The sequence below is a fragment of the Dendrobates tinctorius genome, unplaced genomic scaffold (assembly GCF_039654945.1).
Source record: "Dendrobates tinctorius isolate UK_male_01 unplaced genomic scaffold, ASM3965494v1 ptg000009l, whole genome shotgun sequence".
Classification (NCBI taxonomy): Eukaryota; Metazoa; Chordata; class Amphibia; order Anura; family Dendrobatidae; genus Dendrobates; species Dendrobates tinctorius.
In genome coordinates, this window is record NW_027361677.1 from 23,776,597 (window position 1) to 23,798,707 (window position 22,111).

Below are 22,111 nucleotides of genomic sequence, written 5' to 3' on the forward strand. Positions count from 1 at the left end.
GTTGTGCCAACAACAAAACTTTTATTTGAAGACCAAGTAACCAACAAAAGTGAAGGAGATGCCAGCAACACAAAAGCAGAGCCTATAATTAGATGTACAAATTTATTCAGTTTATAATAGACCAGTAGTACTGCTGTATATAGTTCAATATTTTATTATACCTCTATATATTATGACTGTCAATAAGTGATATATCAATATATAATATGGACTACAATTTGGTATATTTTAGTGGTAATTCAAAATTCAACTGAAGTTAGATTATTTTTCCACCAAAAATGGAGCTTCCATGCAGTTTCTTGTGTACCCAAATACAAAATCTTCCACAGGGACCCCAAATATATTTACAAGTCTTTATGAAAGTTTTAAAAGACATAGTGAACTTTATTGCCCCTCCCCAGTGGAGACTCAGCCCTAGATACAAGTAGGATGAGTAAGGGTATGTGCACACGCTGCGGATTCTGGTACGGGTCCGCAGCGGATTAGGCCCTGCGGATCCGCAGCAGATTCTGCTGCGTTGTACAGTACCATTATATTCTATGAAAAACAAAAAACGTTGTGCACATGCTGCGGATTTTTCCACGTGGATTTGCTGCGGATTACAATCCGCAGCATGTCAATTGTTTGTGTGGAATCCGCAGCGGTTTCACACCTTCAGCATTGTAGAGGTGTGAAACCGCAGGGCTAAACCGCAGGCTAATCCGCAGATAAACCAAAGGTCTTTTGACCTACGGATTTACCTGTGGATTTTGCCAAATCCGCAAGGAAAAATCCGCAGCCCAATCCGCAACGTGCGCACATAGCCTCAAGCACAGTATGATAGTTTTTTTTTTATCCGAGGACAGTGTTCTTTCAGAACTGAAATCTCATTTAATAGTATTTTTCTTACAGGAGTTATATCACAATTTTCTGTGACACATACGTTTTTTATTTTCCCCTTGATAGAACTGGTTTTTGGTTGCCGCAATTCCACAAAGAAATGCAATAAGAAGTGATCAAAGCATTGTATATACCCCAAAATAGTATCAATAAAAACAGCACGCAGTTATCAGGTTAGCACGCAAAAAAATGAGCCCTCACACAGCTCTATTGACCTAAAAATAAAATGTGATGTACTTTGGAAAATGGCAACTCAAGCTAATTTTTGTTTTCTAACAAATTTCAGATTTTTTTTTTCACCACTTATATAAAAAAAAAAAGAAATGCAAGTTTGGTACCATTGGAATGGTACTGACCTGGACAATTATATTTCCAGGTCATTTTTTACTGCCGAATGAACATTGAGAAAATAAAACACAAAAAACAATTGTGGTATTGTGTTTTTTTTCACAATTTCATGTCACTTGAATTTTTTTTTGCCATTTTCCAGTAAACCATATGATAAAATAGATGGTGGCATTCAAAAAGACAATTAGGCCTTCAAAAAACAAGCCCTCAGATGGCTTTGTCAGTGGGAAAATAAAAAGTTAACGCTCTTGAAACAAGGGCAGCACGGTGGCTCAGTGGTTATCACTGCAGCGCTGGGGTCCTGGATTCAAATACATTTCTAGCCCCAATAACAGAGAAACCGCACAAGAGTTTCAAGAAAAGATGCTCCATGTTCTTTCATGGAACATGTTAGGAGAGCTGACAGATCATTTTTCATTTAGAATTTTTTTAGACCATTTGTGGGTCATTTCATCATGCTGTACAGTATATGACTACCATGATTATGTATTTTTCCAAAATTCAGTATGTTAAAAAATGCTGTTAGAATTGCAATTAATCTTATATTAAAATATATTGCAATGAAAGTGTCAATGAAACAACTTTTTTTTTTTTCAATGTTCAACTAAGTGATTTTTCAAAAAGCGTTCCTTGGGAGTGATTTTGAGCAATCTCAGTGGCTGTTACCAAGAAGTGAATTTAAAGCACCACTCTCAGTTTTTTTTTATTTCATCTTTGGCTTGATATCACTAATATATATATGTTCCCTGCTAGTGATGAGCGAGTATACTGGTTACTCGGGTTTTCCCGAACATGCTCGGGTGTCCTCTGAGTATTTTGGCGTGCTTGGAGATTTAGTTTTCCTCGTCTCATCTGCATGATTTGCGGCTTGTAGACAAGCTGAATACATGTGGGAATTCACTAACAAACAAGCATTCCACACATGTATTCAAGCTGTCTAGCAGTCACAAATCATGCAGCTGAGACGAGGAAAACTAAATCTCCGAGCACGCCAAAATACTCGGACACCCGAGCATGCTCTGGGAAACCCGAGCAACGAGTATACTCGCTCATCACTATTCCCTGCCCATAGAAACATACTTACCTGCCACTCTCTTCTGCTCTTCCCAGCACCAATCCTGTCCTGTTCCGCAATCTTGTGACTACAGATCTTGACTGGCCGGAAGTCAGAGCTAATGGTCACTAGCACTTAGTGGGAGTATGTGAAAGGCAAGTTCTGGCCCTCATAGACTTAAATTGACTAGTGACTTCTGGATCGCTCCAAATTATACTGGTCCCAACTAGCAGGAGATGACTGGCGAAGGAATAGAAGACAGCGGCTGGTAAATATTTTACTATGGCCAGGGAACATGCTTTAGTGATACCAATCTAGTGGTGAAACAAAAAAAATTCATTAGATATACCATGAAGCACTGTGAAGACATCATCAAGAAGTGGCTTAAATTCGGCACAACAGTGACTATCTAGAACTGGAGGTCTCTCCAAAGTAGATGAAAAGACAAGGGACAAATTTGTCGGAGAGACTTTCAAACACCTAAGCAATATTAAGAGTTGCAGTAATTTCTGACAAGCACATTTCTCTTGTACTTACTCTGTCAAGTAAACAGTCTTTTGAATTCTTCATACTGTATGTCTGGCCTGTGGGGTAGGGTGGCAAGATGGAAGCCTTTCCTTAAATAGAAAATATCCAATATTTTCCCAAAACCTGCATCAAGTGGTAAAATGTGTTATGGTTAAACTGTTTGGCCATATTTCCAGAAGGTACACTGAGGAGCAAAAGGGTACTAAGGTTTTGAACTTTTGACTTTCAGGCTCCATATCTCACCATCCACTGCTGCCTTGATCGTGAGACTTCCATCATTATATAGACAATCATCTTGGCTATCTCATACATACATTTGACTTGCAGCTATTCAGCATATGATTAGTTATGCAGATTCTTGTCATGCCACTGCATTGTTACTGTTTTGCTTCTAATGGTGGAAAAATATTTGTCTTCCTGAATACTACAAATAACAACCTGCTCTCACATTCCCTAATAGCTCAGTGTGTTATTAGGTTGATTCCCAAAGTGAAAGGTCACTGGTTTGAATGAAGAAGCAGCCATGGAAATTTCCCAGGAAAAGAGAAACAGCATCATCCAGATCATCGATAGCGGTCTCTCGGCCAAGAAAATTGCCAAACTGCATCATGTGAGCGCCATGACAGTTGCAAGAATACAATATTAAGTCCGCCCATCCATTCAAAAACCAAGAGGTGTATGTCCAGGCAAAATATCGGAGTCAACAAGTCGGCTCATCCGAAGGTCTATCAGGTCTTGCCCAACAAACCTAGCAGTGGAGGAGGCTCGTATGCTTGGCTATAGTGAGTGAGATCACAAACGTCCATACAAACACTATATGACACATATTACACAAGTCTGGAATGGTGGTCTGAAAAAAAAAATTAAGAAGCCTGGACTTCAATATTATCATAAGAATCGTTGGCTCGAGTTTGCAAAAAAGTCTGAAAAGTCGACAGTAGAAGATTGGAAGTGGGTGACTAGGAGCGAAGAGATGAAAGTCAATATACTAGGCTCTGATGGGTGCAAAAGAGTCTGGAAGAAACAAGGGAAAAAGGGGTTAACATATCGAGAAATTGAAGGAACTGTCAAGTTCAGTGGAGGAAGCCTGATGACTTACGGTTGTAAGTCAATGGCATTGGATTCTTGACCAGGATCGATGGTGGTCTCAATGCTGAGATATATGTTAGTATCCAACAAGACAAATTACTTTGTGCACTCGAGTACTATGGGTATGAAAAAGGAAACATGGTGTTCCAGTAGGACAATAACCAGAAGCATATTGTCATGATCCATGCTGGATCAGGACTGATAAAAAGCACAGGTAACCTTTTTTTTTCTTAAGCTGTGCTTAAGTTTGGTTTTTGCCCCCAATGGCCATTAGAATTATTGCACTGTGGTGTCTTTTGTTCTAAATTTTCCCCCGGTGGTGGTGAGCATCATTGCACTCTGGTTTCTTTAGTTAGTGCACATGATTATAATGCAGGTGTGATTGCTCTGGCTCTGCTATAAAAGAGTCACAGGTGTTGAAATCATTGTTAGTGATAGAGTTCATTTTAACCATCCTTGGTGGAGGAAGGAGCTGGAGAGCGTTCCTTGCAGCACTGTCTTAGCCCTGGTGTGGAAGGAGTCAGAGGGGATTTCCTTGTAGCTCTGACAGAGCTTGGTGGCAGCTATTCAGGAGGAGAGCTGCATTCTGGTGGTGGACTCTGTTGCCAGGAGCAAGTGCAACAGAGTAAAGCTAAGTGGTGTTTCCCTGTTTGTGTTTTTCCTTAGTGTGTATTAGTACAGCGGTGGGGCCAGTGCCTGCGCCACCCAGCTCCCTAGCAAGGGATAGGTGTAGGGTGTGCTAGGGCAACAGGTTCCAGATCGGCGCCCGGTGCGGAACCGGCATAGGGAACGTTAGGGACACTGACTCAGGGGAGTGCAGGAGGTCTCCACGTCCCCTTTCCCTATCCCAGGGCCCACCGTTGTAACTGTTTATCCTTCCCCCGTGTCTTCTTGTTGTAGTATGGGCTGGCTGGCCGTGTCACACAGGACAGTATCACGTGCCGCGTCTTGTTGTTTCAGTTACCGGCCTGCGGGTCGCGTCACACAGGACGGGCATCGTGACACATATGTTGAGATTGGTGAATAAATGGATAAATGAAAATGAAGTAGAGGTACTGGATTGGCCCCTACAGTCCACAGATCTCAACCGAATTGAACATTGTGGGTAGAGTTGAAAAATAGGCTGGATTCATACTCAAGTGAGTCGACCCGTATGCACCAACTTTGGAAACATGTAGACGAGACCTGGGATTAGATTTCTCTCAAAACATGCTTGAATCTGATCGAGAGCATGCGCAGAAGGATTCAGGGAGTGTTGAAAGCCACTGGTGGATCTCCAAAATACTAATAAAAATAAAATTTACAGTAGATTCTTAGGAGCAAAAGAGTAACAATGCAGTGACATGAGAAGAATCTGCATAACTAATCATATGCTGAATAGTCGCAAGTCAAATTTATGTTTGATTTAGTCAAGGGGTTGTCTATAAAATGAGGTTCGAAGCTGTAGTTGATGGTGAGATATGCAGCCTGCAAGTCAAAAGTTCAAACCATTGTTACCCTTTTGATCATCAGCGTATGTTTTGGTATAAAGTCAACACTGCACATCTCCAAAAGAACACCATACCCACAATAAAGCATGGTGGAGGCAGCATTATGCTATTTTTTGGCAGTTGGAATTGGGGTTTAAGGCAAAGTGGAAGGAATTATGGTCAGTTCCAAATATCAGTCAATTTTGCAACAAAACCTTCAAGCCTCTGCTAAAAAGCAAAAGATGAAGAGGTATTTAATTTTTCAGCACAACTCTAAATGACGTCCAAATCAACCAAAGAATGGACTCACCAGAAGAAGGTCAAAGTTTTGGAATGGCCCAGCCCAGACCTGAATTGAATCCAATTGAAAATCTGTGGTGACCTGAAGAGGGTGCTGTACACAGGAGATGCCCCTGCAATATGACAGATGTGGAGCTGCTACAAAGAACAGTAAGCAATGATTGTCAATTCTAGTTGGTTCCCGCTGATAGACTCCAACCCAAAAAAAAACAGAACTCTGTTAGGAATTAAAAGGGTCTTTCAATAAAGAATTTTCTGTAAGGATCTGCATATTTATGCAACCACATTATTTTAGCTTTTTAGTTTTCTTTTCCACTCGAAAACATTTCTATTTACCTTTCAATGAATTTGTAAAGATTAAGGGATCTTGTGACCAGTTGTTTTTTTTTGCTTACGCACCCATCACTTAGGAAACTGGTAGTGTGATGTTCTGGGCAATGTTATGTTGGGAAACCTTGAGTCCTGGCATCATATGGATGTGAGGTGTAATGCCTACATAACCACTGTATAGACCTTATATGTTGGTTCCTTTTTTGAGTGGTGGTCTCTTTCATTGAACTTTGTAAGACCTGGTCATGACAAGCTGAGGTCACAGGCATCATGGTGCCTGCAAGGTCATGACTCCCCCTGTAGCTAAAGTCCACACATCCAACCAGGACTCCAATCTTCATGCAGCACGCTAGGGCATGAAAGACAAGAACCTCGCCCACCGCTACCACCCCACGCCATGTTATAGTAGGAAGTACATGACATAAAAATCAAGGTGATGATTTGTTTCCAAATTCAAAAAAATTATCTTAATTAACTTTATGACACTATGGAAATATACATGCCTTTTTATTTCTAATTATTAGTTCAACCTTATATTTGTGACGACCGTCTGGTGCGAGTCTGGACTGCAATTGAGACAGCACCCCGAGAAACCCCGAGACCCTTTACCCCAATACAGGGATCTGGAATTACAGCAGAGCCCAGGAGGTAGCTGTCTGTATAAGAGCAGTGGACCAGAGCAGGACGGTCCCAGAGAGGAATAAATTAACGGAACCGAAGGAGTAGTCAGGAGTCCAGATCTAAACCAGGCGGGCAACAGAGGTACAAAATCAGCAGACAGTAGCAGAGTCAAAAATCCAGGCCAAGGTCAGAGTCAGCAATAGCAAATAACACACTAGCACACTCAGAGGCTTATCTAGGCTTTCTGGCACCCGGGGCAAGAATTCGGTTCGGTTCGGCGCCCCCCCCCCCCCCGCCCAAGTACATATGCGACTTGCACACTTAGCCATGTACCCGCGAGCTGCTCTCCCTAATGCTCTCAATGTTCAGTAAAAAACTGAAAGCAGGAAGAGAAGCTCGTTGTCACAGGACCATAACTATGAAAATCGCATATGAGTGAAGTGTCCGTGTGATGACTACTGGAACCTGCAGAGCTGAATCCTGACATTGCAGCTTCTGAATTCTCACAACGAATGCACTGCACACTTTTAGGATTCTCCCTGGCCGATGTACAGTCATGTCAGCACAAGTATGTGATTTATATACCTCTGGCCACATTCCGACTAGACGTGCCCGGCCTCGCTCAGTTCATTTTCATTGAGTGAGGCCACACATGTCTAGTTGGCATGTGACCGCATGTATGTAAATTACCGGCACGAGAGAATCCTGACAGCGTTCAGTGAGCACTGTGAGAATTCAGAAGTCTGCAGTCACATAGAATGACTGCAGACTCAGCACAAACCTGGAGAACCCCTGTAATGTTCCTAACAAATAAAAACATGAGAATAAGTCAGTATCACAAATAACATTTACATCCAGGTACCTTATAGATGACGTCTCTGCAGTCGTTCTCCTTTTCTTCTAGACCCCATGATGAGTTTTCTCATCCACATCTCGTCTCTGTAGACGTCCATCTTCTCCGGTCTTCTGCAGCAAATCTCCACACGATCCCCTTAAAGATAGAAGTGTCATTATAATGTTCCTAAATAAAAATATCTGCAATATACTGTCGCCTCACACTATTCCCCTCTAGCATCCCACCTGTTCACCATACTGTCTCCTCATATATTTACCTCCTCACTCTCTATACTGTCTGCTCACACATATCCCTGACTCCCCATACATTAACCCATTCGCTCCCCATACTGTTTCCTCATACATACTCTTTATTTTATGTCCTCAAATCTCCCCACACATTAAATCCCCCCATCCCCAATCCCCCACACACATTAAGTACCCCCCATCCCCACTCCAAATCCCCCCCACACATTAAATAACCCCCATCCCCACTCCAAATCCCCCCACACATTAACCCAATCCCCACTCATTAACCCCCATCAGCACTCCAAATCCCCCCACCCCAAATCCCCCCACACATTAACGCCCCCACACATTAACCCCCATCCATTAACCCCCGCACACATTAACCCAATCCCCACTCATTAACCCCATCACCACTCCAAATCCCCCCACACATTAAATAACCATCTCCACTCCAAATACCCCACACATTAACCCCCATCCCCACTCATTAACCCCCATCCCCATTCATTAACCCCCGCACACATTAACCCAATCCCCACTCATTAACCCCCATCCCTACACATTAACCCCCATCCCCATTCATTAACCCCCGCACACATTAACCCAATCCCCACTCATTAACCCCCATCACATTAAATAACCCCCATCTCCACTCCAAACCCCCCCACACATTAACCCCATGGCATCCCCACTCATTAACCCCCACACACATTAACCCCCATCCCCACTCTAAATACCCCCACACATTAACCGCCATCCCCTCTACAAATCCCCCCCCATCTCCACTCATTAACACCCCCCCATCTCCCATCTTCGGTGGTTCTTCAGCTCCACAGAGGAGCACACTTACCATCAGGGTTTGCTTTGGGCGCCGGGGAGTGACGTCAGCAGCGTGATCACATGACCTGATCACGATGCTGACGTCGCTCTGGCCCGGCGGTCAGAGCTTCAATTGTACTGGCGTCTGTACAATTGTCCCCTGGGAGCCAGCGCGGCCACCTTCTCTGCGCCGGCTGTCAGCTTGACAGCTGACACAGAGAACCGCCGACTCTCAGGCCAGGGGGGGCGGCAGAACGCAGCCAAGGAGGACACTGCGGACCGCTGCATTAGGCGGCCCGACTGCGCCCCCCTGCTGGCTGCGCCCGGGGCAACTGCCCCGGCTGCCCCCCCCTAGATACGCCGCTGAGCACACTGGGGAAACCAAGACTATATCTGGCGGCCTGCAAGACAGGCCCCAAGGTATTTTTTTTTTTTTTTTCTCAATTATTTTTATTGAGGTTGAACAAGAAAACAAGTCAAAACAATGACAACCATAGTTACAACCACCATATATATGAAACTAGGGGAACGAGAGGAGAAAATAAGGAGAAGAAAGTGGGGACCGACAAATGAAAAACAGGAAAGGAAGGGAGGGGGGAGGGGAAGGGGTGAGGGGAGGAACAGGCATTAGTGGCATCGATAGAACTATGTGTAACAGCAAGTACACATAATAAGTCTCAGTGTTCTGCAGTACAGTAATATATTCCAAAAAGGAAAGAAAACAAACATCCAATATCCAATATCTAATATCCGGCATCTTAATTATATACGGCTAAGCAGGCTGGAGCGGGGCAACCGTGGAGTGTCTACTATGTATCCATGGGTGCCAAATGTTCTGTCTTTTTATTATGGCGGTCATCGAAGGCCCCAAGGTATTTGAACGATCAGGCTATCCCTCACAGGCTCACAGTCTGATGTCATTTGGACCGCCCCCAGGACCAGGCCAGATGGTGATGCACCAACCCCTTCATGACTGACAGAGGAGCGGAGCCTGCGCCCACCAGATGCCTGTGCAGGAATCCCATCTCTGCCACCACCACCCACGGGCGAACCACGGCGCCTCCTAGTGGTCGAGGCAGGAACATCCGTCCCCGAGTCTGACGGCAACGTGACAGTCCGGCGCCTCCCAGTGGCCGAGACCGGAACAGCAGTCCTCGAGTCTGACGGCAACGCGACAGTCCGGCGCCTCCCAGTGGCCAAGGCAGGAACAGCAGTCCCTGTGTCTGACGGCGACGTGACAATATCTTGTTAAAAATCATTTATGGAGTATTTGAATGTATGTGTTAAGCGCTGGGATTTTTCCACTGCACGGGATAGATCCCAAGCCTTGTCTGGTGCTGTGGTCTCCAATTCAGGCTCGGCCGCTGGGATGACAGCTCAGCACAGACTCTGGTCCCTGCGCCTTGCTCAGGCTCATACTGTATGTGTGGTTACTGCTGGTTCTCTAGCTAAGCCAATGGTAACTACTGGTATACACGTGCAGCATAACGCTCCGGAGCCTAAGTCCAGAAATCATCTTACTTAGCATGTCTGTCACGCTTCAGCTCTGCAAGTCAATGCAAACTCCACTAGATGGCAGCAGTGTGGAGTGAGGACTGCAATACAGCACAGAGCAGACCAGCAGCACTGCAGCGAGGCAACTGCCAGGTGGCCACAGAATAGTCAAATAAGCCAGGTCAATACCAGAGAGTAACTGAGTACCAACGGAAGTAACAAACACAGAGTCAGCCGTGCCAGAGGATCAATGCCAGTCAGAAGCAGAAGTACCAGAAGCAAGAGACAGAATCAGGTCAGAGCCATTGCCGAGTCGAATACCAGGAAGTACAAACACGAAGGGAAACACTGAGTCGGGGCGGGAGAAGAGGAAGGAACAGACAGCTAAACACAGCAAGACAAATCAGGGTATTGTTAGGAATCTGGTTTCTGACACGTCTATACAGAAACCCAGATTCTCACATGCTGCAGTCTCTTGCCCATCTGCTGCAGCAGAAGGGATTGCTGAGGAGATTGTCTCACAACAACTGTCTCCAGAGGCTAAGTCCTTTATTCCATCTATGGGGCATGCTCACGGGACGAGCTCCTATTGGACTTCGCGAGTCAGGTGCTCAGGTCCCGCTCCGGATCCTATTGGCTCTTCCTGGCCTCCTGGAGATTTCCGGAAGGTCCCGTGCGCTATAAAAAGTGTGCATGGCCGTTCCACCATGCGCTAGTGTAGCATATTATGCTGTGTGTGTATGGTGATGGATGCATGGACTGGTGACTGACTCATTAAGAAACCCCTTCCCTTGGTTAATACGAATGGTGACAGAGTGTCGGTCTAGTCAGTTACAGCGCCAGCGCGCCATTGCATCCCTGCCACAGCAGCTTAGCGTCAGTATTGCGCTTGCCTGATAGCAGCGTCCTCTTTGCGGCTGCGTTCCTGCCGCGCTGCGGTTGCAGCACAGTGTACGTCCGCGTTTGCGACGTCTCTGCCACAGACGTATACGGTAGGTCTAGACGGAGTTGGTGCCGTCAGCTTTCACCTCTCCTGTGACCAATTACCGTGTCTGTGTCGCTGAGTCCCTGTGAGTTGCGCTTTTCTATTTCAGTTTACGCTGGCAGCTCTGTGAGTTTAACTGAGCTTGCCCAGTGCACCAGGGTGACGTAATAACCCCGTGCATTCTACCGCCTTATATTCTGCCACCTCCTAGCAGCGGTCTTACCATCTGCCGCATGGTGGACCCCGGGTGGCGAAGGCACTTTATAATTTTTATTTAGTGCCTTCCGCCACTCCTAACAGGTATCACCAGAGTCAGCTACTCACGTCGTAGGCATAAAAAATAACTGACACTGCCTGCAAGATGCAGTGGAGAGAAATAGCAGACCTGACACCAGAACGAGGCAGAGAAAAGTTAACCCCTGACATGACCAGACCAGAAAAGAGGGAGACAGGACTCAAAACCCGGCATGGATAATGACAGTACCGTCCTCTAAAAGGAGGGCACTGGACCCTCAGGTTTCTCAGGATAACATGCATGAAAAGTCTGAACTAACCGATCAGCATGGACCGATCGCGCAGGGACCCAAGATCGATCCTCGGGACCGTAACCCCTCCAATGTACCAAGTACTGAAGCGAACTGCGAACCATGCGAGAATCAACAATCCATTCCACTTCATACTCAGTTTGACCATCCACAGAGACAGGTGGTGGAAGAGATGGAAACCCAGCAGAGGAAGGTACAAATGACTTAAGAAGGGACTTATGGAACACATTGAGGATCCGAAGCGACAGAGGAAGGCGTAAGCGAAAGGCAACTGGATTGACAACCTCAATGATCTCGTAAGGACCAATAAACTTAGGACCCAGCTTAACCCCATAGTGATGGAGCCAATTTGCAGCTTAATGACCAGGCCAATTTTTACAATTCTAACCACTCTGGAACGCTTTAACGGATCCCGCTGATTCTGAGAATGTTTTTTCGTGACATATTGTACTTCATGTTAGTCGTAAAATTTCTTCGATATGACTTGTGTCTATTTATGAAAAAAATGGAAATATGGCAAAAAATTTTGCAATTTTCAAACTTTTAATTTTTATGCCCTTAAATAAGAGATATGTCACACAAAGTATTTACTAAATAACATTTCCCACATGTCTAGTTTACATCAGCACAATTTTAGAAATAAAATTTTTTCTTTGTTAGGAACTTATAAGGGTTAAAAGTTGACCAGCGATTTCTAATTTTTACAACAAAATTTACAAAACCATTTTTTTAGGGACCACATCACATTTGAAGTCACCTTGAAGGGCCAATATGACAGAAAATACCCAAAAGTGACACCATTTTCAAAACTGCACCTCTCAAGGTGCTCAAAACCACATTCAAGAAGTTTATTAACCCTTTACGTGCTTCATAGGAACTGAAGCAATGTGGAAGGAAAAAATTAACATTTAACTTTTTTTACAAACATTTTATTTCAGAATGAATTTTTTTATTTTCACAAATGTAAAAAGGGAAAATGAACCACACAATTTGTTGTGCAATTTCTCCTGAATACATCAATACCCCAAATGTGGGGGTAAACTACTGTTTTGGCGCACAGCAGGGTTTGGAACGGAAGGAGCGCCGTTTGACTTTTTCAATGCAGAATTGGCTGGAATTTAGATCTGACGCCATGCCGCGTTTGGAGAGCCCCTGATGTGCCTAAACAGTGAAAAAAAAAAACACTTGTGAAACCATTTTGGAAACTAGACCCCTTAAGGAACTTATCTAGATGTGTGGTGAGCACTTTGAACAACCAAGTGCTTCACAGAAGTTTATGATTTTTTAGCCCACTATTTTTTATTTTCACAAGGGTAACAGGAGAAATTGGACAACAAAAGTTGTTGTGCAGTTTGTCCTGAGTACGCTGACACCCCATATGTGGGGGAAGACCACTGTTTGGGCGCATGGCAGAGCTTAGAAGGGAAGGAGCGCCGCTTTGGAATGCAAACTTTGATTGAATGGTCAGTGGGCGTCATGTTGCATTTGCAGACCCCTGATGTGCCTAAACAGAAGAAACCCCCCACAAGTGACCCCATTTTGGAAACTAGACCCCCAAGGAGCTTATCTAGATGTGTGGTGAGCACTTTGAATGCCTAAGTGCTTCACAGAAGTTTATAATGCAGAGCCATGAAAATAAAAAATCATTTTTTTTCCACAAAAATGACTTTTTTAGCCAATTTTTTTTATTTTTCCAAGGGCAACAGGAGAAATTAGACCCCCAAAGTTGGTGTGCAATTTGTCTTGAGTACGCTGATACCCCATATGTTGGGGTAAACCACTGTTTGGGCATATGTCGGGGCTCGGAAGGGAGGGACCACTGTTTGACTTTTTGAACGCAAAATTGGCTGGAATCAATGCTGGCGCCATGTCGCGTTTGGAGACTCCTTGATGTGCCTAAATAGTGGAAACCAATCAATTCTAACTAAACCCTAACCCTAACACACCCATAACCCTAATCCCAACCCTAACCATAACTCTAACCACAACCCTAACCCCAACACACCCCTAACCCTGATCCCAACACTAACCATAACCTTAACCACAACCGTAACCCTAATCCCAATCCTAACCTAACCACAAACCTAACTCCAACACACCCCTATCCCTAATCTCACCCCTATCCCTAATCCCAACCCTAACCCTATGTCATTTTGTTTGTCATTTATTTACAAGTAACCACTTGGACCTCTGCCTCCTGGTTAAAGATGATTAATTTTTGTATTCTATGTTATTTTAACTCATTTTCCTATCCACATTTGTTTGCCGGGCACTTGTCCTGCTCTTACGCCCATTTTATTTCCTTTTGCAGCACTTACTGCGACCATTTTACAGCATTAAAGTTTGGGTCCCCATTGACTTATATTTGGTTTGGGTCCGGGTCAAGTTCTGGTACGTCAACTGAACTTTGGACTGAAATTTGGCCGAACCCGATAAATCTGAACTTCCACGGGTCTGCTCATCCCTAATGTCTGGCACTGCTATGGTTCACTGTGGCTGTCTCTGCTATGGGACACTATGGCTGACATTATGGGACACTGTTTGGTACTGTTATGGGACACTGACAGCCACTCTTATGTGACACTGCTTGGTATTTTTATGGGACACAGGCTGGCACTGTTATGGATCACTGCAGCTGGCACAGTTATGGGACACTGATTGGCACGGATATGGATCACTACGGCTGACACCTATGACTGCCTCTGTTATGGGACACAACTTGGCACTATTATGGATCACTGTGGCTAGTAATGTTATAGACACTGTGGCTGGCACTGTTATATGACACTATTATGGGACACTGTTTGGCACTGTTTTGAATCACTGTGGCTAGCACTGTTATGCGAGGCTGGGTGACATAAGTATGGGACACTGCTTAGCATTGTTATGGGATACTGGCTGGCACTGTCAGGGCTGCCACTAGGAATTTCAGGGCACCATACTGGCGAAAGTTTCTGGCCCCCTTGAGACTCCGCCCAGGCTCGACCCCAGCTCCGCCTCCACCCTCCTCAAACCTTCCACAGTCCCACCGCCCACTCTTGGAAAAACTCCACTTCTGCACCACGTCCTCACCAATCACACATTAACAGTTCTCACCAGATCACATACATGGCCAGCGGCTTTTGTTTTAGCCAAAAGAATTTTTAAGCCGCTAGTACGGCAAGGTAGACTCTTTTGGCCGGGCCCTGCTCTACTCTAAACTACTAAACATTTCTTAAACTAGCCAACACTTACTTTAGGTATATTTTATTTATTTTTCTTTAAGGAAATGAGTCACATACATATTTTTAAATAACCAATAATACCACATACAAGGGAGAAATACCATCACACCATAGGGGGACCATGTACCGCTACCACATTGTGACCGAATAATACCACAGACGAGGAACAAATACCACCACACCTTGGCTGGACCACATTTCACCACGATATAGAGACACAATACTACAATACTGATCATTAATAAAAAAACACAATACTAATATCACCATAAGTGCCATTATACACAGGAGCTCTGTATATAGTATACAGGTAATAGTGATTACCATTGACATTATACACAGAAGCTCTGTATACAGTGTATAGTGTCAGTGTACAAGTAATACAGTGTGTTAGGAGTCGGATTTCTGCGTTTACTCCGCAGGGATCCAGATCCTCACATTCTGCACTCTCCTCCTATTTTTCCACTGCAGAGGAAATTGCAGAGGAGATTGCCTTGAAGCAAATCTCTCCTGAGGCTAAGTCCTTCTGTCCTCTTACTGGGCATGCTCATAGGACGATCTCCCATTGGAGATCGGGAGTCATGTGCTCAGGTCCCGCTCCAGTTCTCATTGGTCCATCTCAGAGATCTGGAAGCGTGCAGAAGGTCCCAGCTGCTATAAAAGGCGCGCATGGCTGTTCCGCCATGTGCTAGTATAGTCATACTTGCTGCTGTGTGTATGAGGACGGATGCATGATTCTGGTGACTGACTCATTTGAAACCCCTTCCCTCTGATATTACGCATGTAAATAGGGACTGAGTTAGTTTCAGCCCCAGCGCTCCTCTGCTTCAACTTGCACAGCTGCTAGGGTCCAACATTGCGCTTGCGCCTTGCCTTTGTCGTTTGGCGGCAGTGTCCACGCCGCGCTGCAGTAGCAGCCTCCTTTGCGTTTGCAGTTGCAATGCCACGCACACGGTAGGTCTAGACGGACGTAGTGCCGCCGTCTTGGGCTACTCCTGTGACCGTATACCGTGTGTGCGCTTTTTAATGAGTACTGTGACTACAACAGGCTCAGTTATTTGTGTTTGTACTTTTGGCATCTCCATGAGTTTAACTGAGATTGCTCTGCGCACCTGGGTGAAGTTTAACCCTGTGTGCAATTCCGCCATATTGCTCCTGCCACCACTTAGCAGCGGTTATTTCACCTACTGCACGGTGGACCCCGAGTGGAGAACGCACTTTATTTATATCTTTATTTAGTGCGTTCCGCCGTTCCTAACACAGTGATCAATAGTTACATTATACACAGGAGCTCTGTATGTAGTACAGTGCCTTGCGAAAGTATTCGGCTCCATGGAACTTTTCAACCTTTCCCCACATATCATGCTTCAAACATAAAGATACCAAATGTAAATTTTTGGTGAAGAATCAACAACAAGTGGAACACAATTGTGAAGATGAACGAAATTTATTGGTTATTTTAAATTTTTGTGGAAATTCAAAAACTGAAAAGTGGGGCGTGCAATATTATTCGGCCCCTTTACTTTCAGTGCAGCAAACTCACTCCAGAAGTTCATTGTGGATCTCTGAATGATCCAATGTTGTCCTAAATGACTAATGATGATAAATATAATTCACCTGTGTGTAATCAAATCTCCGTATAAATGCACCTGCTCTGTGACAGTCTCAGGGTTCTGTTTGAAGCACAGAGAGCATCATGAAGATCAAGCAACACAACAGGCAGGTCCGTGATACTGTTGTGGAGAAGTTTAAAGCCGGATTTGGATACAAAATGATTTCCAAAACTTTACACATCCCAAGGAGCACTGTGCAAGCGATCATATTGAAATGGAAGGAGTATCATACCACTGCAATTCTACCAAGACCCTGCCGTCCCTCTAAACTTTCATCTCAAACAAGGAGAAGACTGATCAGAGGATGCAGCCAAGAGGCCCATGATCACTCTGGATGAACTGCAGAGATCTACAGCTGAGGTGGGATAGTCTGTCCATAGGACAACAATCAGTCGTACACTGCACAAATTTGGCCTTTAAGGAAGAGTGGCAGGAAGAAAGCCATTTCTCAAAGATATCCATAAAAAGTGTAGCTTAAAGTTTGTAACAAGCCACCTAGGAGACACACCAAACATGTGGAAGAAGGTGTTCTGGTCAGATGAAACCAAAATCGAACTTTTTGGCAACAATGCCAAACGATACGTTTGGCGTAAAGGCAAAGCAGCTCATCACCCTGAACACACCATCCCCACTGTCAAACATGGTGGTGGCAGCATCATGGTTTGGGCCTGCTTTTCTTCAGCTGGGACAGGGAAGATGGTTAAAATTGATGGGAAGATTGATGGAGCAAAATACAGGACCATTCTTGAAGAAAACCTGTTGGAGTCTGCAAAAGACATGAGACTGGGACGGAGATTTGTCTTCCAACAAGACAATGATCCCAAACATAAAGCAAAATCTACAATGGAATTGTTCACAAATAAACGTATCCAGGTGTTAGAATGGCCAAGTCAAAGTCCAGACCTGAATCCAATCGAGAATCTGTGGAAAGAGCTGAAAACTGCTGTTCACAAACGATCTCCATCAAACCTCACTGAGCTCGAGCCGTTTGCCAAGGAAGAATGGGCAAGAATTTCAGTCTCTCGATGTACAAAACTGATAGAGACATACCCCAAGCGACTTGCAGCTGTCATCGCGGCAAAAGGTGGCGCAACAAAGTATTAAGTTAAAGGGGCCGAATAATATTGCACGCCCCACTTTTCAGTTTTTGAATTTCCATAAAAATTTTAAATAACCAATAAATTTCGTTCAACTTCACAATTGTGTCCCACTTGTTGATTGTTCACCAAAAATTTCCATTTAGTATCTTTGTGTTTGAAGCATGATATGAGGGAAAAGGTTGAAAAGTTCCAGGGAGCCGAATACTTTCGCCAGGCACTGTATATATGTCTTTATATTTCAAGGAGAGATAAATAGAAGAATAGCCGGTAATTAATTTGTCGGCTTCTGTAAAATCATAGCTGGAGCCAAGAGGATAGAAGACATGATTTTCATACAGTAAATAGATGTAGAATAGGTAGATATATAGATGTCAGTGACCAATACAATTAGTAGTGTGTGTGTGTGTGTGTGTGTGTGTGTGTGTGTGTGTGTGTGTGTGTGTGTGTGTGTGTGTGTGTGTGTGTGTGCAAATTATGGGACATGGATGTAATTAATAAAAGATTCTTTTTGGGGAAAAAATGGTGTGGGCTCCCTCATAATTTTCGGAACCAGCAGAGGGAAAACTGACAACTGGGGGCTGATGTTTATAGTCCAGGAAGGGACCATGGTTATTGGCCCACCAGGCTAAAAACATCAGCTCCCAGCCGCCCCAGAAAAGGCGCATCTCTAAGATGCGCCAATTCTAGCACTTAGCCTTGCTCATCCCACTTGCCCTGTAGAAGTGGCAAGTGGGGGTAATATTTGTGGGGTTAATGTCACCTTTCTTTTGCCTGGTGACATCAAGCCCAAGGCTTAGTAATGGAGAGGTATCAATAAGACACCTATTACTAATCATATAGTTGTTACAGGTTAAATAAGCACACAGCCAGAATAAAGTATTTTAATTAAATAAAACACATCAGTTTCCTATATTTATTATACAGCTAATCCATGCGACGCCCTCAATCTCCTGTAAAAAAAAAAATAACAAACCAACAATATACCATACTTGTCCATCGTTCTGTCCCACGCCGTAATCCATATCTGGGGGATATACAATTTACAACCAGGATGGTGCTAAGATGCGACTGCTCCGGCTGTAAACCTCTGATGAATCAGGAGATGCTGGGAGCAGAGCTTCAGTGGCTAGTGCTGACGTCACTGATGCTGCGCTCCCTCACAGCCTGACCCGCGCTGAACTCTGCAGCGTGGGAAAATGTCAGTTCATTTTCCCACGCTCCAGTGTTCAGCGCGGGTCAGGCTGAGGGAGCGCAGCATCAGTGACATCACCGCTATTCACTGAAGCTGTTCTCACAGTGCGGCTGAACTGCCATGACCTCAGGACTGTGGAAAAATGCCAGTGATGAGGTCACGGCATTTCAAGCTGTGTGTTCATAGCAGATCACCATGAGAAATTTTCACGGTAATCAGCTGTGAATACACTGATGCTAGCATAAACTGCCTCTTCACTGGTATTTTCCTACTGCACAAAGGTCATCACAGTTCAGGCTGTGAGGGAGTGCAGACTCCGTGACGTCACTAGTCACTGAGGCTGCGCTGGCAGCATCTCCTCATTCACCAGCGTTTTTCAGCCGGGCGGTGGCATCTTAGCACTGTCCAGGTTGAAAAATGTATATCCCCGTCATGATCCCACCGTCGACATGGGTATGTCAGCGGACGGAGGAATGCGACGCACTGCCGGCACACGGCTATCACAGGCACAGTGGGGGCTTATCTTAGTTATCCCACCACTGGCACCATGTGACAAAAAATACAGCAAGCTAGTCTTGCCCTAACAATTTATCGCAGGGGGGTTATTTTGAATGCCCCACCACTGCTAACAACCTTCCAAGAACTGCGGGGATTTATGTATATCCCACTTTCTCAGTTCCACTTTGGAACTCGCAGCTCTCCGGCACCCCCTTATCCTCAGGTCAGTCAGGGAACTACACCTAGGATAATTAGTCGCCAGTCGGGCTGCTTGTTGTGCACAGATGATTAGACCGCTGCAATAAGGGAATTATAAATGCTCTGGCCTCAGCCACCCAATCAGCATATAAGACCATTGCGTACTGCCAGCTAGGCCAACCAACCAAATACACCACGCCACCATCAGCTCCTGGTTTCTCTGCTTAAGTTATAAACTTAATAGAGGGGTTCGAAGCCAACCCAATTCAGTAGCATAATTATCTAAAGGCACGTGTTCGTTTCTTAGAGCATGAAGAGAGACTGACAATTTTATGATTTATTCCCCAAAGGCGGGCAGTGGTTACATAGATAAAAGTTGTTACAAAGTTGAGACATTAGATATGTACATTGCAAATATAAAATAACAGGGATGAAAAGCAGAAATTAAACTTACAGTTGCTCAATTGTCTTTAGGCAAACCATGTGGCCGGGGGATGGGCAGGCAGCCAGCCAGACATCTCCCGACATCTGGTGGGTCCTTTCAGCATGAAAACTCCAGCTTAACTGTCTGGTTTGTTCACTGGCATGCCTTATGGCCTCTGCTGTGTGACATCACAGGGGTTGGCTGGAGAGGTTCAGCTCCCCTTTTCTCTAAGTTGCAATCTAACAAAAACTTATACTAACTATATCTTGACGAGGAACGCTCGTATAAACACACAGATGGTATCATTTTTCCCAGTTTATCGAATACAATAATTATAAACATGCAGTAGCTCCGTTACACCATTTGGGAGTAATCCATATCTCCGTTTCTGGGGGTGTTAGAACTTCGCAAGAGCTACCGTAGCGAAGCCGGGTCCGCGCAAATCACAGAAATGTCCGTTTAATATTTTTTGTCGCGACTGGAGCCTGCGCTAGGCTTATTTTAATATCTTCATTCATATGCTTGCCCCGCATGGTTCAAAGACATTCTTTCACTTAGCTAATCAACATTCCTTAGCTACACAGGAAATGGCCGGTGTCCTATTACCAATGCAGACACAGCTGTAGGCAGAGAGGACAAACACACAGCTGCTAAGGAGGGGGGAATGATGCAGCTATGACAGGCTGATTTTCTCATCAGTAGAGTAGCAATGGGAGATTCTAGAATGTTACACAAAATCATATCTACTTAGCATTACATGTTATGATTGAGTCACCGTAGGAGGCAAAAACAGAAATGCTAGCTAAGTCCTGAAAACCAGAGAAGTTGGCAACTATCAGATTGCAGACCCCTGAACCTATCAACACAACTAGCAGTAGCCGTGGGGGGTTCCTACGATGACCTAGACCCCTCGATCACAGCCGGAGAGATACATAGGCCTAAAGAAGGAAAGGGGAAATCTAACTGCCCCAGAGCAGACCCCAAAGCAATAGGCAGCCCCCCACATATAATGACGGTGAAGCAAGATGAAAACACTTACACAGACAGAAAGACAGGCTGAGCAAAGACGGGGCCCAAAAACTACCTAGATAGGAACGGATAGGAAGGCTGCTGTCTGCAATCTGCCAAAACCCTATCAGAGACAAAGCCAACAAGCTGATATAAAAATGGCCCTGAAGCAACTAAGCTTCAAAAACTAAATCAGCGCTCAGGTACTTTCAGAAGACAGAGCTCAAGGAACACTGCACACTCCAGCAGGGAGTGGCAGAATCCAAAAAGCAAGAAAAACAAAAACAAATCTTAGATGCAAAAGGCAAAACAGAAAACTTAGCTTTAGGAGAGCAGGAATCAGACTGGTGTCCAAGAGTCCACAGAGAAATCACCCGCAGGGCAGAAAGGGCGTAGGCAGCCTTAAATCCAGTCAGTGCCTCCACTCAGCAAATCGTCTACATTAGTCCCAGGTGTCTGATAATCAGGCTCACTACCTTCCTTCACTAGAATAGGGAGTTCACCAGGCCTCAGTGACGGAGGGGAAAATGAACTCACAACAATTACACCCCCAGATATGGATTACGGTGTAGAACACAACGATGGACAGGTATATTGTGGCTTTCTTATTTTATTTTTATTACAGGAGATCGAGGGCTTCGCATGGATTAGGTGTGGTTTTAATTTTGGCTTAATTAAGAATAATAAAGGAGTCTGTGTCTTCATTTCAATTAAAGGGTTTTTTACTGGGTGTCTGTTTTCTTTACAATTTGACTGTGGGGTTAGTAATAGGGGCGTCTTATTGACGCCTCTCCATTACTAACCTCGGGGCTTGATGTCACCTGACTTGCTGTGTTCCGGGACATAGTTCACCGGCGCATGCGCACTAATGCTTTTCGGCTTTGCCCAAAGTTGGGCAAAGCATACTGCGCGTGCACGAATCAAGATTGCAATGCGCACGCGCGTAATATGGAGACAACTACGGAAATTCCCTAAAATATTGCTAACAGCGGCCAAAGAGGGGTGGAGAAAAGGATCCCAAACACAGCCCATGGGACAGGACCAAAATAATTTACATAGACCGCCAAAATGAAGTGAGAGATTCCATTGAACATCAGCCCCCAGCTTTCTGCATAGCCATTGCTGGCTATTAATTATAGGGGACCCCACGCCATTTTTTTGCATAAAATAATCTTTTATTCATTAAGTACATGTCAGGAGTTTTGCACAAACTGTATTAATTGTATTTGTCACTGAAATCTATATATCTACCTATTCTATATGGATTTACTGTATGTAATCCATCTCTTCTATCCTGTCGGCTCCTGCAG

General features: G+C 44.6%; 1 long non-coding RNA gene across 1 annotated transcript in view; it reads right to left on the reverse strand.

Annotated features, from left to right (window-relative positions):
• LOC141097478 (uncharacterized) overlaps positions 1–22,111 on the reverse strand; it is a 58,785-nt gene that overhangs the window by 25,849 nt on the left and 10,825 nt on the right. The window lies entirely within an intron of this gene.